The sequence below is a fragment of the Gossypium hirsutum genome, chromosome D10 (assembly GCF_007990345.1).
Source record: "Gossypium hirsutum isolate 1008001.06 chromosome D10, Gossypium_hirsutum_v2.1, whole genome shotgun sequence".
Classification (NCBI taxonomy): domain Eukaryota; kingdom Viridiplantae; phylum Streptophyta; class Magnoliopsida; order Malvales; family Malvaceae; genus Gossypium; species Gossypium hirsutum.
In genome coordinates, this window is record NC_053446.1 from 47,645,806 (window position 1) to 47,658,669 (window position 12,864).

Below are 12,864 nucleotides of genomic sequence, written 5' to 3' on the forward strand. Positions count from 1 at the left end.
AGTGCAGGAGACACTCCGGAGGGGGGGCGGGGTTCGATATTGCTAAATGATTAATTGCTGGCACATAATCCCCCAAAGTAGGGTTATGGCCATCATCATTGTTTTAGTTGTCTGCAGTTTTTACCCCTTGATGCCATTTCCTACTGAAGTTCCCCTTTGTGGAAAGAATCCCAGTAGACATCAGCAAAGCTTGTCTTTTCTTGCCATGTTCCACATTTAACTGTCGTTTCTTCTATTATTAACTGTTATTAGTCAATTATAGAAAAAAGAAACAAAAGAACTGTTGTTAGTCCTGGAGGACAATAACATGTTGGCATTAGTGGTTCAAAGATATAAACTGGCAACAAGAGAATTGTGGGGTTTTGATTTGATTATTTAAGTGGCAGACAAATGTTGCTACAGTCCATGCTGTCTGAATATGAATCCATTTGAAGATGTCTTTCACAAAATGTCAACTATAAATCTGTTGGGACTGTCTCTTTATCGGCTGCCAATATATCAGATTTAACCATAAAGCAGTTTGATTTGGTCTATACCACATTGTTCTCTGTTCATCATAGCTTCCTAATACAGCGGACCGGTTTTGATTACCCAATTGATCTGCCAATAGATTGCAATAAGCCATAGTGTCGACATTTTTCAATATTTTTGCTGATTTCCCTTGCTTGTCGTTTATCCAAATCTGTCCATCCATGGATTCAACACCTTCAGCAATCACTTTGATTGGCATTTCTCCAATGGTAGGTTTCAGATTGTGATGATCTCCACCCATGAATATTGCACCAATGATTTCACCCGTGAATGTTTCCTGCAAATGAAAAAGAGATTCAGTCTTCATTTGAGAATGTTCATTTTATTCATAAGATTAGAAAACGTTACCAAATGGCGATATCAATGATGAGTTTGCTCCAAAGCGTAAAGCTTGAACAATTGACGCTTGACGAACTGAACTTCAGGAGTAATACTTGCCAGGTTCAGCCTCTCTAAGATCTCTGGAAACAGACTGACTTCACGCTGATTTTGAGTGAAATGAGTGTGATGTTAATCCTGATTCGAAGACTGACTATGCGGAAAACGGATGGAAAAACATTGAATTCGGCGTACTTGTTTGAAGGAATACTGAAACACATTTCCTTTATCATGACGACTTCGGCTGATATGTCCAACAATATACACATTCTGCAGATAGATTGCAAACATAAATCCCATGACATACATGCATAAATCCATCCATCATTACATACATACATGCATGAATACATATAGACATACATGCATAGATACATGTGTGAAAAGGGTAACTGCATGAAATCCCATATACCTGAACTAGTGAAGCTGTTTTTGTTTTAGTTATAGTCTTGGCTAAAGTAGTCAGAGGTTCATTAGTCAATATGTTAATTTTTTATCCAGGATCCATACTTTTCAATTTTGAAGTCCAAATTTCCAGTGCCAGAGGTTGTCTTAGTGATTTGATTGAGTTATCAGTTGTATATCTTCAGTGAGTTGTCCATATATTTCAGTTCTAAGCACTTCAGACAGGAAAGGATGTTAGAAGAATACCTTCGACGACTTTGTGGTAAGTGCTGAGGTAGTCCATAAAGAGTATCCGAATCGAGAAATCTCTCACTTCCATGTGGGATAGCCTTAGCATACTTGCAGTCACCAACAGGAGGGAATACATTGTCAGACTGGTTCATTGCAAATACGTCTCCAAGACCAACCGGAATGTCATCCCAACCCGTCATGTGCAGTAAATCTTAGATTAGGCCTAGTTTAGAAATGCTTCTCAAAAGTGCTTTTTAGGAAAAAGTTAAGGAAAAGTTAAAATTTGCAGCTTCTGAAAAAAGTACTTTTGGGCTAATTTTTTTATTTGGAAGAAGCACTTTTAAGAAGTGAGTTGTTTAAGAATGCTTTTATATGATAAGTATTTTATTTTTCCAAAAGTGCTTTTAAGAAGCATTACTAAATTAGGCTTATATTTATGGTTGCAGCATTAGCCCAGTTAGTTGGAGTTACTAAAATTGCCTGGATAAAGAGAAATATGGACATCAAATCAAAGCATCTCGTTTAGATTAACGTTTGTGCAGCGTATTAGGCCATTGCAACCATTGTTTCGATAGCTCGGGCATGCGTTTTCCGGTGTTATTTAGAAGTGAAACCATTTACCTCGAGGTTGAGAACTTCCACAGGCACTTTGAGGAGATAAAATAGGGACAAAAATCTCCAACACTCGTATCCACATCGAACACAACAGGTTTTTCGAGCTTCTTTTTCTCGAAAAATGGCTTGTAAAGAACTCTCTAATAAGGAAATTTTGTCGAAAGATTTAACCTCCCAGTATGTTCGGGTCTGTTTAGCACCTGCATTTGGTCAGTGCGTATGACATTTGTTCAGTATACATATGCACAATGAATATCAGATAAACTGAAGTTCATATAATAAGAACTTACATCCAAAAAGCTTATGAAAATTTTTCGATTAAGTTTGTTGTTGATGTTCGGATTAGGTTGTCTTGGTCTCAAAAAGAATGCGAACCGCATCCAGGCTGGTTACCTCCATTGTGTAGTCATCCTAAATGGTTATAATGCAATGAAGTCACAATTAGATGGTTAAACAGAATACGAGCTCGAAATCCATGGTGGTCTAACTCTAACCTTGAATTTCCCTTTTCAATTCTTTATGAAGCAAAATGGATCTCGAAGTCCTGTCTGAACATGAAAACTATGCACTCCATGTTTTTTCAGTTTAAACTTTGGAACTTCAAGGTTATCGAAGAATGGATTGGAACCACCGGATACTCCGTAAGGCTTATTCGAAGTAATTGACAATTATGTTCATGTATTCCATTTTTGCAAATTCATTCTCTCCATTATTCGAGTCAAAATTATGCATGATTGAGACCGCTACACCAACTGTTAAGGAGTCCCACATGAAGTAGCTAAGCTGAAGGTACAAAACAATAGTTGAAATTATTAACAGTAGAAAAATACAATGCTAGTTGTTACATATGCATTACCAAGAAGAATTTTGTTAGTACCATGTTAGATTCAACAGAACTCGAAGATAGTTTCGTATTCAAGGATCGGAAGCAATATTCCACCTCGTAAGTTCCCTGGCTCTCCTCAAATGCTTTGAGAAACTCTTTAGTCAAGGGGATGGTGTTAGTTGCATCTAAAGGAACAATGGTGATTGGAATACCAGAATGAAGCACCTGCAATATACAAGTCTATACATGATCAATCAACAAGGATATTGGAGTGTCGATGTTATTAACGAATCGTTTCTCGAGTTACCTGATAAGCAGTGAAAGGATCACCAAAGATATTGAACTCGTCATAAATATTGTAATCAGTGAATAGATTACCAAGATAACCACAATCGTTGGGATTGTTGGACCTCAATCCACCACCCATCACATGCATATCCTCAACATTCTTTTTCGGATTATTCATTAGAAAAAGTGCGAGATTCGCGTAAGCTCCAATTACAAACACAGTAATCAGACTTGCAGATATAGTTTCCATTATCACTTGTTGAGCAGTAGGCTGTAGAAAAGGTGAATATTTACTGGTGCCCTGAAAATGAAACCATTAAAAAAAGGAAGCTTGAAATCACATATAAATGAACATGAAATCCATCAATTACTTGTGGAAGAAAGGCTTTTCGAATGCCAAGGTTAGTGTCTCTAACTAATCATCCTCCATTGCCTATTAGAATTGCTTGCCTATATCAACAATACCCAGTTGTTGTCATCCCCTAGTAAATATTGAAAAATTTAAGCATAAACAACACATACTTGTATTTAACACTCGTAGTATACTAGTAAATGTAACTCTACTGTCTGGATTTTGGAAGATATCCACTAACTTTTAGCAATTTGATTCCTAATGAGATATTATAGGATATTATCTTTTAGCAATTTGATTTCAAGTATTGGACAACATGCAGAGCCTCATCCCAATCCTCCTGCCTTGACTCATGCAAAAACAGGGCTAAGACATGAATCGAGATGTCAAATTAGGTCTGGTCACTGCCAAATAAATAAAACAACCCATTAACCATCTGTACAACTCAGGATCAAACAAAGCCGTCCCTAGAGCATGCGCTAATTTATGATGTTGCTCTATTGGCGATCCTGTGGGATTTGCTCCTGTTAGTACAAAACTCCGGTAAGGAAAATCTCGAACACACGATCAGAACTCGAAAAGAAAAGAAGAAATAGGACAAGGCTCCAAGGCGTGTATCAAGCCACTATCTTTAAGGTTATATTCGCCCCCACTTATCTTCAGTGTGCAAATGAGTTCCAAGCAAATTAATCTCGAGGATACAATGAAGCCAATGACTATTTGCATTTTGCACTGACGAGAATAGTTCACTTTGCACTAAGTAATGTATAACAAAAACTCAATTTCTACAAAGGATTTCTGCAGTAATACTTTATAGAATAATCTAATAATATTAGAAAATGAAGGAAGAGAAGAAATAATATTAGAATTTGTTGATATATTTCCAAATGAAAACCCATTCCTATTTATAGGAATTTTCTTGTCTCTTCATAGAGACATCTTTCAATAGGTGTCTTTATGATTAAATAAATAATAATTATTTAATTTTGTAAGTATTCAAATAATATTTTTTGAATAATTATAATTCTTTTTAAAAAAATCAAATGATATAACTTTTGACCAATGACCAAAAGATTTATCTTTTGATTAATTACACCCATTCATTTATAGTTATTGGGATACTATAAATATTTGAAAATGTTCCAACAATCTCCCCCCATTTTCAAAATATTTAGATTTTGATATTCTTGAAAAACAATTTGCATAAATAAAGGTGTCTTACGATTGAACCTTCACTTAGTGAAAAACATGTTAAAGTTAATCGAAATTGCATGGTAGACTAAGCTTTGAACCAACTATTCCATTTGATTAACTGAACACATCTCACACAATGATTTCAACATCAGTCAATGCATAGTATCTAGGGACACTATTATGGCCATTTGTCTATGTCCTCTTTTCATGAGTGCTGTCAGAGCCAAGCCCTTAAGCTCCTAGAAGCGGCCACACTTCCACTCACATAGGTAGATCCCATCAAAAGTGTTCCCGTAATTATAACACTCTAACATATTTATGTTTTGGGTCCATTAAGAGTATATTACTCATCCTTCCCTTATCATTATGGGTACCTAGCACTTTAATCTTAGGATGAATTTATTTATAGTGCTAACAATCACATACTAATGATGTACTTTGTCTCATTGAACTTAAGACTTGACGTTATACCAAGCGTTGAGACGAGTTTCCATCATGGTGACTCTAATTAATAGGATTGAGTCCCATCCCTTTTGAGGTCCTTTTTACTGCATCTCTAGCAAGACTTTTTGTTAAAGGATCTGCCAAATTTTCACTTGACCTCACATAATTAATAGTGATCACTCCATCAGAGATTAATTGTCGGACATAACTATGTCTTAATCCAATGTGTCTAGACTTTCCATTATATACTTGGCTATATGCCTTTGCTAGAGTAGCCTCACTATCACAACGGATAAAAATAGGTGAAATTGGCTTAGGCCATAAAGGTACATCATAAAGCAAATTTCTTAATCATTCTGCTTCTTTAGATGCAGCGGCTAATGCAATAAATTATGTTGCCATGGTGGAATCAATAGTACATGTTTGTTTCTTGGAACCCCAAGAAATGACTCCTCCACCAAGAATGAAGATCCATGCACTAGTAGATGCATGATTTTCCAAACTTGTAATCCAACTAGCATCCGAATACCCTTCTAAAACTGGAGGATATCCATTATAACACAATCCATAGTTAATAGTTTTCTTTAAGTACCTAAGTACTCTATTCAAAGCTTGCCAGTGCAAACTACTTGGATTACTTGTGTACCTACTCAATTTTCCAACAGCATATGCAATATCTGGTTTTGTACAAGTCATTATATACATAAGACAACCAATTAGACTTGCATATTTCAATTGATCAATTTTCCTACCAGCATTAGATATTAATTTTAATTGAGGATCCATGGGTGTAGATGCTGGTATACAGTTGAAAAGATCAAACTTTTTAAGCACATTTTCAATGTAATGTGATTGTGATAAAGCTATAGTGCTTTCATCTCAGGTTATTTTAATCCCAAGAATAACATCTGCTACACCTATATCCTTCATAGCAAAGTTGTTTGACAAGAATTTCTTTGTGTTTTCTATTTGTTCCAAATCCATGCCAAAAATGAGCATGTCATCTACATATAAGCAAATATGACACCCTTTCCATTATCAAATTTGCTATATATGCACTTATCGGATTCATTTATTTTATAGCCATTAGCTAAAACAACCTTGTCAAACTTTTGGTGCCATTGTTTTGGTGTTTGTTTAAGCCCATATAATGATTTAACAAGCTTACATACCTTATGCTCTTGTCCTGGAACAACAAATCTTTCCAGTTGCTCCATGTACACTTCCTCTTCCAATTCACCATTTAAAAATGCAGTTTTAACATCCATTTGGTGAACAACCAAATTATATATAGAAGTAAGTGATATTAATAGTCTAATTGTAGCAATTCTTGCTACTGGAGCATAGGTATCAAAGTAATCAATACCTTGTCTTTGTGTAAAACCTTTTGCTACCAACCTTGCTTTAAATTAATTTATGGTTCTATCGACCTTCATTTTCTTTTTGAAGATCCATTTACAACCTATTGGTTTGGAACCTGGTGGAAGATCAACTAAGATCCAAGTTTGATTTCCCATTATTGAATCCATCTCATCATTTATTGCTTCTTTCCAAAAAGTAGAGTCTTGAGATTTCACTACATCTTCAAATGTAATAGGATCAGATTCGGTATTATAACAATAAGGTATCTTATTGCATATACTTTCACCTTTTCCTTCTACAAGAAACATAATGAAATTTGGTCCAAAATCTTTGACCTTTTTAATCCTCTTACTTCTTCTTAATTCTTGACAAGATTCATCATTATTATCAATTTGTTTCAATGGAATCACATTCTCATTTGAAGAATGAATCAATTGTTGTGGTTGTAATTGTCTTGATGTAAAATTAAATCTATTTTCATCAAAAATAGCATCTCTTGATTCAATAACAGTATTAATTGAAATTGAATCATTTGGTTCAATTACCATGAACCTATATGCCTTGCTATTATGTGCATAACCTATAAATATGTATTCAATTCCTCTTTCACCTAACTTTTTACGTTTAGGTGTTGGAACTTTTACAATAGATCTACAACCCCAAACCTTCAAATAATTAATGTTTGGTTTCCTTGTCTTCCATTGTTCATAGGGGGTTATTTTAGTTTCCTTATTAGGAACTCTATTCAATGTATGACAAGCTGTTAGAACAGCTTCTCCCCAAAAATCTTGTCCAAGACCTGAATATGATAACATTGAATTTACCATTTCAATTAAGACTCTATTTTTTCTTTCAGCTACACCATTTTGTTGTGGTATGTAAGGGGCTGAAACTTGATGGACAATTCCAGTGAGTTCAAAAAAACTTGGATTATAGTATTCTCCACCTCTATCCGATCTTAAGCACTTGATAAATGATTCACACTGAAGTTCAACTTCAGATTTATAAACTTTAAATTTATCAAGCGCTTCATCTTTTGAATGTAATAAATATACATAACAATATCTAGAATAATCATCAATAAAAGTAACAAAATATTTCTTTCCACCTAATGTAGGAGTATTATGCATGTCACATAAATCACTATGTATCAAATCAAGCAATTTTATTTTCCTTTTAACCTTAGGGAAAGGGTTTCTTGTAATTTTAGTCAACATACATGTATTGCATTTTTCAATATTTTTATTAAAAACAGGAATTAGATCTAAGTTATACATGTCATTCAATTTTCTATAATTTAAATGACCTAATCTATAATGCCACAAACAAAAAGATTCAACCATATAAGAAGAAATAGTATTTTTATTCTTATTAATAATATTAAGTTTGAACATGCTTTCATACACATACCCTTTTCCCACAAAAATTCCTCCCTTAGACAAAATAAACTTATTTGCCTCAAAAACAAGTTTGAAACCAAACTTATTCAACAGACTTCCAGACACTAAATTTTTCTTAACTTCTGGTACATAATATACATCATTTAAAGTTAAAACCTTTCCAGAAGTGAATTTTAGTTCAACAGACCCTTTGCCTTTAATTGCTGCGGTGGAAGAATTTCTCATGTACAAGACATTGTCATTTTCACATCGTGTGAACTTTGTGAACATGCTTTTGTCTTTGCACACATGTTTGGTTGCTCCGGTATCAACCCACCATATATTATCATCTTGTGCCATATTAATTTCAATATCATTGCAACGAACTTTTCGTTATTATCAGCCTTAGAAGATGATTTCTTCCTTAAAAATCGACATTCATTCTTGAAATGTCCCGGCTTTCCACAATGATAGCATGAGCCCTTTTGTTTCTTTTTAAACTTAGGTGTTCTATCAGTCTGATTGAACTTTCTCTTGAATGGTTTAGTAGTCTGTACTTCCTCCGTAACATGTACTTTGGCATTTTCAGAATTTAGGTTCTGATCTTGTTTTCGATACTCTTCTTCAATACGAAAATGATTTGTCAAAGCCTCAAGAGATATTTCCTCTTTCTTATGTTTTAGACTTCTTTTAAAGTCTTTCCAAGATGGAGGAAGTTTGTCTATTATGGAGGATACCACAATCATTTCATCCATTTTCATATCATATTGCTTAAATTGATTCAGCATCTTTTCAATATCACGAAATTGTTCCATAACAGAAAGACCATCAACCATTTGATAATTATTGAAACGACTGACAAGAAATTTCTTACTTGTAACATCTTCGGTCATGTATCTTGCCTCCAATTTGTCCCATAATTCTTTAGTGGTGACCTCATTTTGGTAGGTGTCGAACAAACCATTAGATAAATCATTCAATATGTGGCCCATGCACATGTAATCAGCATTGTCCCATTTTTGTCTTTCTCGGGTTGCAGCAATAGATTCGTTTTCATTCTCTTCAGGTCATGGAGTATCCAAAACATAAGCAATCTTCAAATTTGATAACAAAAAGTGCATCTTTTTCTGCCATCGTCGAAAATTGCCACCATTAAAACGATCAAATTTAACAAAGTTGGAAGCCAACTCCCTTAGTGTTCCACTTTCATGTGCTGTGGTAGTCATCATGAAATATAACCTTAAAATTGTTAGTACAAAACTCCGGTAAGGAAAATCTCAAACACACGATCAGAACTCGAAAAGAAAAGAAGAAATAGGACAAGGCTCCAAGGCGTGTATCAAGCCACTATCTTTAAGGTTATATTCGCCCCCACTTATCTTATCTTCAGTGTGCAAATGAGTTCCAAGCAAATTAATCTCGAGGATACAATGAAGCCAATGACTATTTGCGTTTTGCACTGACGAGAATAGTCCACTTTGCACTAAGTAATGTATAACAAAAACTCAATTTCTACAAAGGATTTTTGCAGTAATACTTTATAGAATAATCTAATAATATTAGAAAATGAAGGAAGAGAAGAAATAATATTAGAATTTGTTGATATATTTCCAAATGAAAACCCATTCCTATTTATAGGAATTTTCTTGTCTCTTCATAGAGACATCTTTCAATAGGTGTCTTTATGATTAAATAAATAATAATAATAATTTAATTTTGTAAGTATTCAAATAATATTTTTTGAATAATTATAATTCTTTTTAAAAAAATCAAATGATATAACTTTTGACCAATGACCAAAAGATTTATCTTTTGATTAATTACACCCATTCATTTATAGTTATTGGGATACTATAAATATTTGAAAATGTTCCAACAACTTCCAAAAGACCCGTATCCAAAATAATATCAAGTGCATATTTCTTTTGACTGAGATGCACATTAAAAGTTTTCAAAGCAGTGAAATCATTCCCAGAAATAAGTAAATCATCAACATAAACTAGCACATGAATGTGTATAGATCCCTTAATGTATGTAAAGAGAGAATAATCAAAATATGATTGAAGAAATCCATACCCTTTCAGTGCAGTAACAAGCTTCGTAAATCAACACGGAGTCTGTTTCAACCTATACAAAGACTTGCACAAACGAAAAACCATTCTAGGCTTATCAGGAGAAAAAGCTGGAGGAAGCTTCATGTAAACCTCTTCATCAAGATCATTATGCAGGAAGCCATGATGGACATCCATCTGATGCAACTCCTAATTTTTTGAACTTGCAATAGCTAAGCAAGTACGAACAATCACCATTTTTGCCACAGGTGAGAAAGTTTCATTATAGTCAATATCTTTTACATGGTGATTACCAAAAAAAAAAGACAAGCTTTAAGTGTCTCAATACTTCCATCGAAGTTATATTTAATCTTGTACACCCACTTACTACCCAATACTTTCTTTCCAAGAGGAAGTGTTTCCATGAACCAAGTGACATTATCCTCTAGAGCACAAATCTCCTTTTTCATAGCATCACATTATCCTGCATCCTTCATAGCCTCTTTAAAAGACTATGGCTTGACCTATGCAGTAATTGATGCAAGTAAATTTCGATGTTTTACAGTAAATTTGTAAAAATTAACATAATGCGCTATAAGAAATGGAGTACCTGAGTTAGGCTCTGAAGTAGGTGAGACAATAAATGGACTTTTCTTTATGATGGTATGAGTGACAAAATCCTGAAGCTTCACAAAAGAAAATTTCTCTCTATGCTCTATTCCCTTTTCAGGTGCATCATTACCCAAAACCCCCTGTATCATCGTGTCATTGGAGGAAGAAGAAGATACCATAAGTGTCGGAGAACTCACAAGTAACGGACTCACAGGCTACAGAATAGCAAGCGGAGGAACTGTCACAAGTTGCAACACCTATAACTCACTGAAATATGTATCAAAAATTACGTCTGCACTCTTATATGACAGGGTAACATTGTCAGGCTCAATGGTTGCAGTATTCTCATCTAAATACAGAAAAATATCCTCAAAAAAATTTCACATCGCAGGATACAAATAACTTCTTAGCATCCAGATCATATAAATACCAACCTTTTTTTTCCAAAAAGGTACCCAATAAAAATACACTTTCAACTTTGACTAGCAAACTTATCACCCTTAAAACATTTATTATAAGCAAAACATAAGCAACCAAATACACGAATAGCATCAAACAAAGGAGGGCTACCAAACAACATTTCATATGGTGTTTTATTATGAAGGAGTTCGATTAATGAGATGAGAAGCATCCAACACACACCCCCTCAAAAAAGATATAGGCAGATTTCCCTGAAAACGCAATGCACGAGCTACATTTAAAATATGTTGATGTTTCCTCTCCACCCTCCCATTTGTTGAGGAGTACCAAACAAGATGTTTGAAAAATAATGTCATTTGAAAGAAAATAATCCTGGAGATAATTAAATTTCGTCTCATTATCACTTCTAATACACTTTATTTGTCAAGAAAATTAGCAATCAGTACCATAGCAATAAATGACATGAAAACTTTCAAACCTCATTTTTATTAACTAATAGATATACCCAAAAAACACGAGAGAAATCATCAACCAATGTAAAAAAAATAATGAGATCCACAAGATGAATAAGTGTCATAAAAAACCCATAAATCAAAATGAACTAACTCAAAAATACGAGTGGCTTTCTGTTCACTAATTGGTAAGCTATATCTAGTCTTCTTAGCATGATAACAAATTTCACATGCTTTATTCAGATGATCTCTAGAGTTGCTAAAATAAAGAAGTAACTTTACTACTTTCTCAGAAGGGTGATCCAATCTTCTATGTCAAAGTTCCAAAGAGGATGAAGCTTCAACTGAAACCGCTTTGACCACTAAAACTTGTTGAAAATAGTAAAGTCCATCCTGTCTCTTACCCGCTTCAATCAATTCCCTAGAATGAAGGTCCTGAATAACACATATGTTAGTAGAAAATTGGACAAAACTATCCATATCATCATTCAACTGGGAAACCAAAATTAAATTGCAGTTTAATTTAGGAACGTAAAGAACTTGTTTTAAGTGAATTTTGTTTGTCAATTTAACCATTCCTTATTTGGTAGCCATTATTGTTTGGCCAATAGGGAGTCCTACGAAACATGCTATAACATCTCTCAGATCCGTCAAACACATAAGATCACCCATAACATGATTTGAACACCCCGTATCAATAATCCAATTATTATTAAACTTACCATTCAACCGAGTGAAAGTTGATTGTTTACTACTGAACACCGCCAGAAGAGATTGTCATTACACAATGGTAAAACCAGGAAGAGTCGCCCCCTAAAACTTGTGCTGGCCTACAGTGTTATGTGCTGGTGTTTCTCCATGGTTGCTATCCAAGGCAATAATGTTGACTTGCACACTGCCTTTTCCACGAGAAACTTGTTGTGTAGAAGATACGACACATATCTTGTCATCGCGGCCATCATTTTTCATCTCTGACTTCTCATACTTCTCAAGCCACCAGGGTGAACATGTAAGTCAAAGAAAGTAGCCACCTCATGCCCCTTGCAATAGCAACGATTGCACAGTAAGGTTGACTTATTTATATGATCCATCTGTCCTTTGTTATGACCCTTCGTGCGCACCGTAAAGCCTAAAATTTTAGGCTTCTCTTCCTTGGCTTGTGTAATGTCGCGTACGCGTTCCTTTCGAGTAATTTGTTGGAATGCCCAATTCAAGGAAGGAAAAGGATCTTGGGAAAGCATTGTAGACCTAATCTGGGCATAATAATCAGAATAGAGATGAAAAAGAAATTAATGAAATCGGTCATGCTCACGATGTTGTTCAT

General features: G+C 34.5%; 1 pseudogene; it reads right to left on the reverse strand.

Annotated features, from left to right (window-relative positions):
• Positions 1-391: 391 nt before the first annotated feature.
• Positions 392-12,509, reverse strand: LOC107915614 (uncharacterized; annotated as a pseudogene).
• Between the last annotated feature and the right edge of the window lie 355 nt (positions 12,510-12,864).